Consider the following 12,211-nt stretch of genomic DNA (forward strand, 5'->3'; position numbering starts at 1 on the left):
TATAAAATAAATCCAAAAGACCCACACCAAAACATATTATACTTAAAGTACCAAAGATTAAAGACAAGGAGAGAATCTTAAAAGCAGCAAAACAAAAACAAAAACAAACAAAAAATCCACAACTAGTTATTCTAATTCTTCAGAAGAAACTTTTCCGGCCAGAAGACAAGTGGCATGGTATATTCAAAAATTCAAAGAGCTGGAAAAGAAAAAAAAATTACTAACCAGGAGTACTCTACACAGCAAAGCTGTCATTCAGAATTGAAGGACAAATAAAAAGTTTTCCAGACAAAAAAAAAGCTAGAAATCACCAACACTACAACAGCTTCACAAGAAATGTTAAAGGGACATTTTTAAGCTGAAACAAAAAAACACAAATTAGTAACAGGAAAACACATAAAAGTATAAATCACAGTGGTAAAAATAAATATATAGTAAAATTCAGAATATTCTAATATTGGGAAGATAGTGGGTTGATCACTTATAAAAGTAGTATGAAACTTTTTTTTTTTGAAGATTTTATTTATTTATTTGACAGAGAGAGACACAGCGAGAGAGGGAACACAAGCAGGGGGAGTGGGAGAGGGAAAAGCAGGCTTCCCGCGGAGCAGGGAGCCCGATGCGGGGCCCAATCCCAGGGTCCCGAGACCATGACCCGAGCCGAAGGCAGACACCTAACAACTGAGCCACCCAGGCGCCCCAGTAGTATGAAACTTTTATGTACAAAAAAATTGCCATAACTACAATTATTAGTTAAGGGATACATAAGATCAAAAGATACAAGATTTGACATCAAAACCATGAAATAAGGAGGGGAGAGTAAAAACACAGAGCTTTAGAATGTGTTCAATCTTAAGTAGTCAACTTATATTTGACATTGGCTTTAAATGTCCCATTAGACCGCACTTTACAGACATTTACAGAACATTTCATCCAAAAACAAAGAAAAATGCTCAATTCACATGAAAAATTTTCAAGGATTGATCATACATTAGGACAAAAAACAAATCCTACCAAATTTAAGTAGATTCAAACCCAATCAAGTATCTTCTCTGACAACAATGGTATGAAACTAGAAATTAATTACCAGAAGAAAACTAGAAAATTCACAGATATGTGCAGATTAAACATGCTCCTGAACAAACTGAGTCAACAGAGAAATCAAAACATACCTTGGACAAATGAAAATGGAAATAACAATATACCAAAACTTACAGGATACAACAAAAGCAGTTCTAAGAAAGAAGTTCAGAGTGATAAATACATTAAGAAACCAGAAAATTCTCAAAAAACCTGACTTTACACCTCAAGGAACTAGAAAAAGATGAAGAAATGAAGCCCAAATTAGTAAAAGGAAGGAAATAATAATGATCAGAGCAGAAATAAATGAAATATTATCTAAAAAGACAACAGAAAAGATCAATAAAATTAAGAGCTGGTTCTTTGAAAAGATAAACAGAATTAAACTTTTACTAGGCTCACCAAGAAAAAGAGGACTCAAATAAGTTAAATCAGAAATGAAAAAGATGTTAAAATTGATACCAAAGAAATACAAAGGATTTTATGAGAGCACTATGAACAACTGTAACAAATTTGACAATCTAGAACAAGTGCACACATCTCATAAAAAATAGAGCCTATAGGAGCACCTGAGTGGCTCAGTCGTTAAGCGTCTGCCTTCGGCTCAGGTCATGATCCCAGAGTCCTGGGATCGAGCCCCGCGTCGGGCTCCCTGCTCAGCGGAAGGCCTGCTTCTCCCTCTCCCACTCCCCGTTTGTGTTCCCTCTCTCGCTGTGTCTCTGTCAAAAAATAAATAAAATTAAAAAAAAAAAAATAGAGCCTACCAAGACTGAATCATGATGAAATAAAAAATCTGTAACAGACCAATCAATAGTAAGGAAACTGAATCAGCAAACAAAAGCCTCCCCCAAAATAATGCTCCCCCCCCAAATAAAGTCCAGGACCAAACAGCTTCACTGGTGAATTCTACAAATCATTTATTTATTTATTTATTTTAAGGATTTTATTCATTTAAGAGAGAGAGAGCACAAGTACAGCAGCAGAGAGAGAGGGAGAGAAAGCAGGAGCGTGGGGGGGGCAGCAGAGGGAGAGGGAGAAGCAGGCTCCCCACTGAGCAGGGAGCCCGATGCAGGGCTCGATCCTAGGACCCCTGGATCATGACCTGAGCTGAAGGCAGACGCTTAACCAACTGAGCCACCCAGGCGCCCCTCTACAAATCATTTAAAATAGAATACCATTCTCAAACTCTACCAAAAAAATAGAAGAGGAGGGAACATTTCCAAACTCATATTATAAGGCCAGCATTATCCTCATACCAAACCTGAGCATGATGTTACAAGAACAGAAAATTACAGGACAATATCCCTGCTGAACAAAGATGCAAAAAACCTAAACAAAATATTAGCAAACTGAATTCAACAATACATGAAAAGGATCATACACCATAATGATGTGGGATTTCTTACAGGACACAAGGATGGTTCAACATCCACAAATCAATCAATGTGATATACAACATGAAATAAAGGATAAAAATCATAAGGTCATCTTTCAAGAGAGTGGGGGTTAAAGGGAACATACCTCAACATAATAAAGGCCATATATGAAAAACTCACAGCTAACATCATACTCAATAGTGAAAAACTTTCCCTCTAAGAACAGGAACGAGACAAGGATGTCCATTCTTACTACTTTTATTCAACACAGTAACGGAAGTCCTAGCCGCAGCAGACAACAACAAAAAATAAATAAATAAAAGGTATCCAAATTGGTAAAGAAGTAAAATTGTCACTAGTTGGAGAAGACATACTATATATACAAAATCATCAAGACTCCACCAAAAAAGTATTAGAACTGACAAATGTATTAGGTCAAATTGCAAAAAAATCAACATACAGAAATCTTTTGGGGGGGCACACAACACAGATAATTCTTTTATTAACTAAATTACAGATGCTTTGAATAAAAACTTAGAACTAACAATCATTTAAGGGTCAATGATTTACTTTCTCCCACAGATGAGAACTAGTTATTTTTCTTGTTTTGTTCGCCTGAACAGTGAATCAAGGCCATGGTGCTTAAACACAATTGTATTCCTTTCATATCTTACTACTTTCCAAATTAGAGTCCATCATTTCATGTCAGTTACTCATTAAGGGTTTCCTCTACAGCTTTCCTAGGAGATTGTATAGTCTTCTGATTGTAAGCAACAAGCTTCATATAAATTAATCCAAGTAATTCTGCTAGAGCTATAATACCGAAAGCTGAAATCAGAAAGAAGAAGGCCATGCGCTGGGGTGCACTCTGAGACACAGAGGCTTAGTCCAACCATAGAGAGCACACAGCCCACTACCTGAAGGATCAGTATCACTGTAGGAATTACAATTAAACCAAGTCCACAGCATTCCTTATTGAATATACACTTGGGACAAAATGACAACTTTGGTGAGCACTAGTCCAACAAATAAAAGAATGGTCTTCTCCTTTTAAGACTGGATTTATATTTTAGTGTCACAATACCAAACTGTCCCCAAGACAGAAGGACAGCCAAAACTGGGAAAATAACGAGGATGCTTTCATTTGGAGAAAACCATGAAACAATATAATATTTTAATTCTATGATTTCCCCTTCTCTGCTTAATTCTGTTACCTCACAAGTGTAGTTTCCTATGACAGCCTCTTTCTTATCCATCCTCAAAGAGGCAAAGTCATTAAACAATCCTTGTGAGATTTTGGTCCTCTTAAACTTATCCCCGTTGAGTGGTCCTTTATACAGCTCCATCAAAATGTCTTTTTCTCTAAATTTCCACTTTACATACATTTCCTTAATGTTTGTTGCACCCACATTATTAGCAAACATAGGATGACAACAGTTTCATTGCAAGCCGTGTGTTCTACAGATCTGGTAATGTCACCTATTTGCCGAGCCAAACCGCAGCACACCGAGCCCAGCAGCAGCACCACCAGGGGCCACACGCCCGTGGCTGCCGCGGGGCCACCACTGCGGTCCATCACAGGCAGGCCCGCCGCCCAGGCTGCCTGGCCGTGCACTCGCGCGCTCCTGCCACCCCACGCCTGCTTCCATTCCTCCCGCCTCTCCAGGTGCGCACAGGTACTCCCCCCACCCGCCGCCCCCACCACCGGCCCCAGCCCCCAGGGCTGTTGACGCGAGGCCCTCCCTCCCGCTTCCCTCCTGCTTCATGGGGTCAAGTCCCCACTCCAGTCCGCTCCAAGGAGGCCTGGACCCCGCTCCCACACAGCGGCATGCGCCGGACTTGCGGGTCACGTTCCACCAGCCCACCACAGGAGGCTGAGCACGTAGTCCTCCGCTCACCTGGGACCTCCCTGCACCCGTTCCCTCCCTCTGAGGTTCTCCTCTGCCTCTCACATCAACCTGGGCCCCGGTCCTCTCCCACCTTCACGCTTCAGGAGCGCCGCCAGGCGCTGCTGTCTCTGACCGGGGCACCTTAGCCCACAGAAGCCCCTAATCTCTCTCCTGTCCCGGGTCCCAGGTCAGCCAGCGCATTGACGCTGCTGCATCCTTGCCCCCACCTCTGCCCCAATATACAGACACCTGTTGCATTTCTATATAATAATAACGAAGTAATAGAGAAAAAATTAAGAGAACACTTACAGTTTACAATTGCACCAAAAAGAATAAAATGCCTAGGAATAAACTTAACCAAGAAGATAAAAGATCTGTATTCCAAATAATGAAACACCGATGAAAGAAATGGAAGACAACAGGAACAACTGGGAACATATACTATACTCATGGATTGGAAGAATTATCATTATTAAAATGTCCTTACTACCCAAAGCAATGTACAGATTCAGTGCAATCCCTATGAAAATAACAATAGCAATTTTCACACTAAAAGAAATAATACTAAAATCTGTGTAGAACCACAAAAGATCCTGAATAGCCGAAGCAATCTTGAGAAGGACAACGAAGCTGAAGGGTACCATGCTTGCTGATTTCAAACTATACTACCAAGCTACTATAATCAAAACAGTATGATAGTGGCATGAAACCAGACACACAGATCAATGGAGCAGAATAGATAGCCTAGCAATAAACCCACTTATATGCCAACTAATCTACAACAAAGGAGCCAAGCATATACAATGGAGAAAGAATGGTCACCACTTCAATAAACGGTGTTAAGAAAACTGGACAGCCACGTGCAAAAGAATCAAACTGAACCACTATCTTACACCATACACAAAATCTAATTCAAAATGGATTGAAGACTTGAACACAAAACCTAAAACTATAAAAGTCCTAGAAAAACACATAGGCAGTAAGCTCCTTGACATCAGTGATGTTTTGGATTTGACCCCATAAGCAAAGGCAACAAAAGTAAAAATAAACACATGGGACTACATCAAACTAAAAAGCTTCTGCACTGCAAAGGAGACCAACAACAAAACCAAATGACAACTCACTGAATGGGAGAAAATATTGCAACCATCTGTCTGACAAGTGGTTAATATCCAAGACAGAACTAATATTATCAATTGGAAAAATACAAATCTGATTTAAAATGGGAGGAGGACATGAACAAGACATTTTTCCAAAGAAGACATACAGATGGCTAATAGGTACATGAAAACGTACTCTACATCACTCATCACCAGGGAGATGCAAATCAAAACCACGAGACAGCACTTCACACTTATTACAATGACTATTATCAAAAAGACAAGACATAACAAGTTTACAAAGATGTGAAGAAAAGGAAACCCTTGTGCACTGTTCATGGGAATGTAAATCGTGCAGCCATTATAGAACACAATATGGAAGTTCCTCAAAATATTAAAAATAAAACTATCATATGATCCAGCAATTCCACTTCTGGGTATTTATCTGAAGAAAATGAAAACACTAACCTGAAAAGATATACGCACCTTTGTTCACTGCAACATTATATAAATAAGGAAAGAAAGAAAAAATATATAAATATATATTAAGTATATATAATTTACTGTATATACTATATATAAATGTAAATATATATAAATACATAAGTATATATATTTATAATATATAAATTTTATGTATTAACCTACATACATTATGTATACTATATGTATTTTATATATGTGTGTATACTATATTATATATATTTTACATATATGTGTATATATTTTATACATTATATATACATATGGTGTATGTGTGTGGAATATTATTCAGCCATAAAAAAATTTTTTTAAAAACATTTTATTTATCTGACAGAGAGAAAGCGAGAGAAGGAACACAAGCAGGGGGAGTGGGAGAAGGAGAAGCAGGCTTCCCACTGAGCAGGAGCTCGATACGGGGCTCAATCCCAGGACCCTGGGATCATGACCCAAGCCAAAGGCAGACACTTAACAACGGAGCCACCCAGGCGCCCCTCAGCCATAAAAATTAATGAAATCTTGCCATTTGGGGACAACACAGATGGACCTTGAAGGCATTATGCAAAGTGATATGAGTCAGACAGGGGAAGAAAACATCGTAATGATCTCAATAATGATGTCACTTATATGTAGAAACTGAAAAATGCAAACACAACACAATGATCTGATAGATACAGGGAACACACTGGTGGCTGCCAGAGGTGTGGGTTTGGGGCTGGGCAAAATGGTAAAGGGAATCAAATGGTACAAACTTCTAGTCATAAAAAATAAATCATGGGATGTAATGTACAACGTGGTGACTACAGTTAATAGTACACTGCGTATTTAAAAGTTGCTAAGAAGTGGATCTCAAAAGCTCTCATCACATACAAAAAAATCTGTAACTATGTATGGTGACAGATGTTAGCCAGATTTATTGGTATGATCATTTTACAGTATATGCAAATATTTAATCAATATGTTACACACCTGAAACTAGTATAAGTCAAGGACACCTCAACTAAAAAAAAAAAAAGAAAATAGATACAAATAAATGTCTCTAGTGAAAAGAAAACAATACAATAAAACTATATGCCTAACTTAAAAAAAAAAAGTCTTTAGGAAGACTTATAAAGGAACATTTTGTTTTGTTCTGTTTAAATTAATAGGTCACATGGTAATTATAGCCACTTCTACAGCATGGTACCATTTGCACTCCAGCAACACTATTAAAATTGGTAGAGTCACAAAATGTTCCCAATATTTATAAATTATAAACTTTCTTCTTGGATATTCTGCATGTAATTGTCAAAGATCACATAAAGACAACTCCTCCAATGCCACCTCCATATTCTTTTTTCCCTGCCTCAAAGCATGAAGGGCTCAGCTGAAAATTAATACAGAGTACAGATTCAGGCAGTGTAAGAGAGCATACAGACCACAGCTGGTAAGATACACATTCTGTTCGTATGAAAACTCTACTACACTCTTTAATTACACGTTCTTCAAGAAGCTGTCTAGTAACAGAATTTGGTTTTAATGAATACACAGCAATTAAGCACACAGAAAATAGCTTTAAACTGCACTATTAGTTCAAGTTTGTTGAATACTTGGTGTATGACTGGCTCTGAGGTTTATAAAGGTGACGGAGATAAATTCCCTGCTCTAAAGAACTCAACAACCTAGAACTCAACTAACAAATCCGAGTCTCATATTTTAGCATGTGTATGATGTTTCAACAACCCCCTCCCCCCAAAAAGAAAATCAATTAATAGCCTATGTAAGTAGGAAAAAACAGGACAATAACTGCCTGATCATCTCAATACACACAGAAAAAGTGTATGACAAAATCTAAGACCTTTTCTTTTTTTTTTTTTAAAGATTTTATTTATTTAGCAGAGGAGACACAGCGAGACAGGGAACACAAGCAGGGGGAGTGGGAGAGGGAGAAGCAGGCTTCCCGCCGAGCAGAGAGCCCGATGTGGGGCTTGATCCCAGGACCCTGAGATCATGACCTGAGCCGAAGGCAGACGCTTAATGGCTGAGCCACCCAGGCGCCCCTCTAAGACCCTTTCTTAATAAAAACAATCAACAGACGAGAAACAGAAATAAACTCCTTCAATCTTTTAAAAGACATCTATGAAAAGCCCACAAATAACAACACGATAAATGGTGCAAAATGGAATACTTTCCCTCTAAAATCAAGAACAAGACAAGAATCTACTCTCACCACTCATACAGATAGTTCTAGCCAGGAAAAAAAAAATACAGGTTGGAAAAAAAGAAATAAAACTATCTGTACTGAACACTAAATCTGAAACTAATGATGTACTGTATGTTTGCTAACTGAATTAAAAACAAAAAACAAAAACTACCTGTAGTTGCAGCTGACACAATCTTGTACATAGAACTTAAAGAATCCAGTAAAATACTATTAAAACTAATAAATGAATTCAGTAAGGTTACAGGGTACAAGATCAACATATAAAAATTAATTGTATGGGTGCCTGGGTGGCTCAATCGGATGGGCATCCGACTCAGTTTCAGCTCAGGTCATGATGTCCGGGTCCCAGGCTCAAGGCCCACATCGGGCTCTCTGCTCAGCAGGGAGTCTGCTTCTCCCTCTCCCTCTGCTTCTCCCCCCGCTCATGTTCTCTCTTTTTCAAATAAATAAATAAAAATCTTTAAAAAGCCCCACAAAGCTACAGTAATCAAGACTGGCAATGTGGTACTGGCATAAGGACAATCCTATACATCTATGCAATTAAACTGGGAATACAGAAATAAATCTGAGTATTTATGTTCAATGCATTTTCAATAAAGATGCAAAGAAAAAAAATCCTTTTCAACAACTGATGCTGAGGCAATTGGATATTAGATACAACACCAAAACCACAAGTGACAAAAGTAGAACTGTACTTCATGTAACAAAAAACTCTTGCTGCAGAGCACACAACCCAAATAGTAAAATGACAACCCAGAAATGGGAGAAAATATTCGCAAACTATGTATCTAATTAGGACTGGTATACAGAATATGTAAATAACTCTTACAACGCAACAATAAAAAGACAGCTATAACTAAAATATTAACAAGGCAAAGGACTTTTGAATATTAAGCTTGTCTTGCTATAAATGACTTCTTTGTGGTAGGAGTGTGCCACTCTTCTAGGATTCTTAGACAATCAAATCTCTTCAAAAAAAAAAAAGTTTTATTTCTTCCTTTGTCATCTGTATACCTTTTATATTCCTGTTTTATTGCATGTCATGGGATTTCTAGTCAGATGTCAAATAAGAGTGGCAAAACTGGACATTCTTGCGCCTGACCTTAGGGAGAAAGTATCCAGTTCTTCTTTATTACGTATGAGGCTAACAGATTTTTTGTTATTGCTTTTTATCAAGTTGAGGAAATTCTCTATAACTAGTTTGCTGAGTTTTAATCATGAATGGGTGTTGGATTCTGTCAAATGCTTTTTCTGCATCAATTGATAGGATCATATAATTATTTTTCTTTCTGCGGCCTGATGGAGTGGATTATATTAATTGATCTGAATGGTAAATGAGCCTAGCATGTTTGGAATCAATCGTACTTGGCCATGGTATGTAATGCTTTTTATATACGGTTGGATTTTATTTGGACTTTTGCATCTATATTCATAACAAACACTTGTCTGTAGTTTTTCTTTCTTATAAAGTCACCATCTACTTTTGAGATTAAAAAAAGAGTAAGGAAGGTTCCCTCTAACTACTAATCATCCTAAGGAATCTACAAGAAAGCTACTATAGGTAATGTATGAATTCAGACAAGTTGCAGGCTATAATACAACCACCCCAAAATCAGGTGTGTTTCTACATACCTACAATAAACAATCTGAAAGAAAATAAAGCAATTCTATGTATAAGAGCATCTTTGTTAGCCTATGGTGGATTACACTGACCGGTTTTTGAATGTTGAACCCCTCTCGCATACCTGGTATATATCCCACTTGGTCATGGTTCTTTTTATACATGGCTGGTTTCTATTTGCTAATATTTTGTTAAGGAATTTTGCTAGTAAATTTATGGGAGATATAGGTCTACAGATTCATTATTGTTTCCTGTACTGTCATTGTATGGTTTTGGTATCAGGATAACAAAAAAACCTGTTACGAAGTGTTCCATGCTTTCTATTTTTCTGGAGGACATTGTGTAAGATCATTATTAATTCCTCCGTAAATGTTTACATGTTTGGTAGTCTTCTATGGTGAAAACATCTGTAAGAGATTTTATCTCTTTATTTTAAAATTAAATTTAATTCAAATTATCTATGTCATCTATGAAAATCCACAGAACCTTCAAATTATCCATGTCATCTTGAGTTTTGGTAGCTTGGAATTTCTAAAGAATTGATCCATCTCTTCTCAACCATCAAATTAAGAGCATAACGTTTAAATTATCCTCCTGTTAACGAATGCCGAAGTGATATCCCCCATTTCTTTCCTGATATTGGTGGTTTGTTGTGTGTGTGTGTATTGAAGATTGCTAGGTTTATAAATTTTATTGATTTTTTTCCCTAAGAGCTGGCTTTGTGTTTCAGTAGGTTTCTCTATTGTTTTCCTATTTTCAACTCATTGATTTCTGCCTTATTTTCTTCCTATTTGCTGTGGGTTTACTTTGCCCTTTTGCAGTCTCTTAAGGTAGAAAATTAATTATGGATTTGAGACCTTTCATCTTATCCAATGTTAGCATTTAGTCCTATAAATTTCCCTAACACCACTGCTTTGGCTGCTTCCCACATAAATTGGTATATTTTTTCATTCAGTTCTATGTATTTTTAAAATTTCCTTTCAGCCTTCTTTGATTCATGCTTTACTTACATGTGCCTTGTTTAATTCTGAAGGGTTTGGATATTTTTCTACCGACTTTCTATTACTGATTTCACAGTTTGATTTCCTTGTGCTCAGAGAACATAGCATGGTTTCAGTTCTGCTGAATTTACTAAGGTTTGTTTATGGCCCATGATATGTTGTATCTTACTGAATGTTCCATAGGCACTTGAGAAGAATGCATACCTTGTTTTTAGGTAGTATTCTACAAATGTTCGTTCAATCCTGCTGGTTGATGGTGCTGTTCATTTCTTCTATATCTGTTAATTTATATCTGCTATCTAGAAGTTCTACCAATTGCTGAGAGTAAGGTGCTGAATTCCCCAAATATAATTGAAAATTTGTTTATTTCTCCTTTCAGCTCAATCAGTTTTGATTTGTGTACTATGAGGTTCTTTTTTTGTTTGGTGGGGTCACATTTTGGATCAGTCTTTTTCGTTGGAATACTGCTTTTTCTCTAATAATTTCCTTTGCTCTCAAGACTACTTTATCTGATATTAATGGAGTCAATCTTGTTTTTGTTTTCATTAATGTTTGCATAGTGTATCTTTTTCTATTACCCATCAACCTCACTATGTTGTATTTGAAGTGAATTTCTTTGTAGATAACATATTTCTGCCTCATGTTTTTTGTTTTATCCAGTCTGCCAGTCTATACCTGAATTGGTGTGTTTAGATCATTTACATTTATAGTAGGTATTGCTATATCAAGGTTTAAGTCTGCTGTTTTATTTTTGTTGTTTTCTCAGTTTCTCATTCATCTCTTCCTAATTTATTTTCTTACTGATTACTTGAACATCTTTTTAAAGATTCCACCTTCATTTACTTACAGTATTTCTAAGTGTACCACCTTGTATAGTTTTTTAGTGGTTCTTCTAGGTATTCGAGTCCATTTCTAGGTAAAATGCACATATATAATTTATTACAATCTTCCTGGATTAACATTTTACCATTGACTTTAACGGAAATGTAACACTGTAATTTCAATTAAATCCCTGTATTCTATCTTGTAAATATATCATTTCCTCCACATGTAGAGCATCAAATCATATGATATTCTAAATTTTGCTCCAACAAATATGATTTCAGAAACTCCTGAGAAGGAAACTCCATTATTATATTTACCCTTATTTTTTGCTACTTCCAATGTTCTTTCTTTTTTGAAGTTCCAAGCTTTCTTGTGTTATTTCCTTTCTATTTAAAGAACCTCCTCTAGGCGTTTTTAAAAGATAAGTTTGCTAACAACATTTTCTCTTTGTTTTCCTTTGTATGATACCTTCAGTTGTCCTTCTTTCATGAATATATTTTCACAAGCCAAACAAGTTTTGTTTGAAAGTTCTTTTCTTTCAGTACTTGGAAAAAAACGTATTATTTCCTTCTAGCCTCCATGGTTTCAGATGACAAATCCACTATCATTTCCAAAGAAAATGAGTTGTTTCTACTT

General features: G+C 36.7%; 1 protein-coding gene and 1 pseudogene across 1 annotated transcript in view; both read right to left on the reverse strand.

Annotated features, from left to right (window-relative positions):
* LOC118519392 (uncharacterized) overlaps positions 1–12,211 on the reverse strand; it is a 52,893-nt gene that overhangs the window by 22,874 nt on the left and 17,808 nt on the right.
* LOC118519396 (leukocyte surface antigen CD47 pseudogene) lies at positions 3,065–4,032 on the reverse strand (annotated as a pseudogene).

This window comes from Halichoerus grypus, chromosome 7 (assembly GCF_964656455.1).
Source record: "Halichoerus grypus chromosome 7, mHalGry1.hap1.1, whole genome shotgun sequence".
In the NCBI taxonomy this organism is placed as follows: Eukaryota; Metazoa; Chordata; class Mammalia; order Carnivora; family Phocidae; genus Halichoerus; species Halichoerus grypus.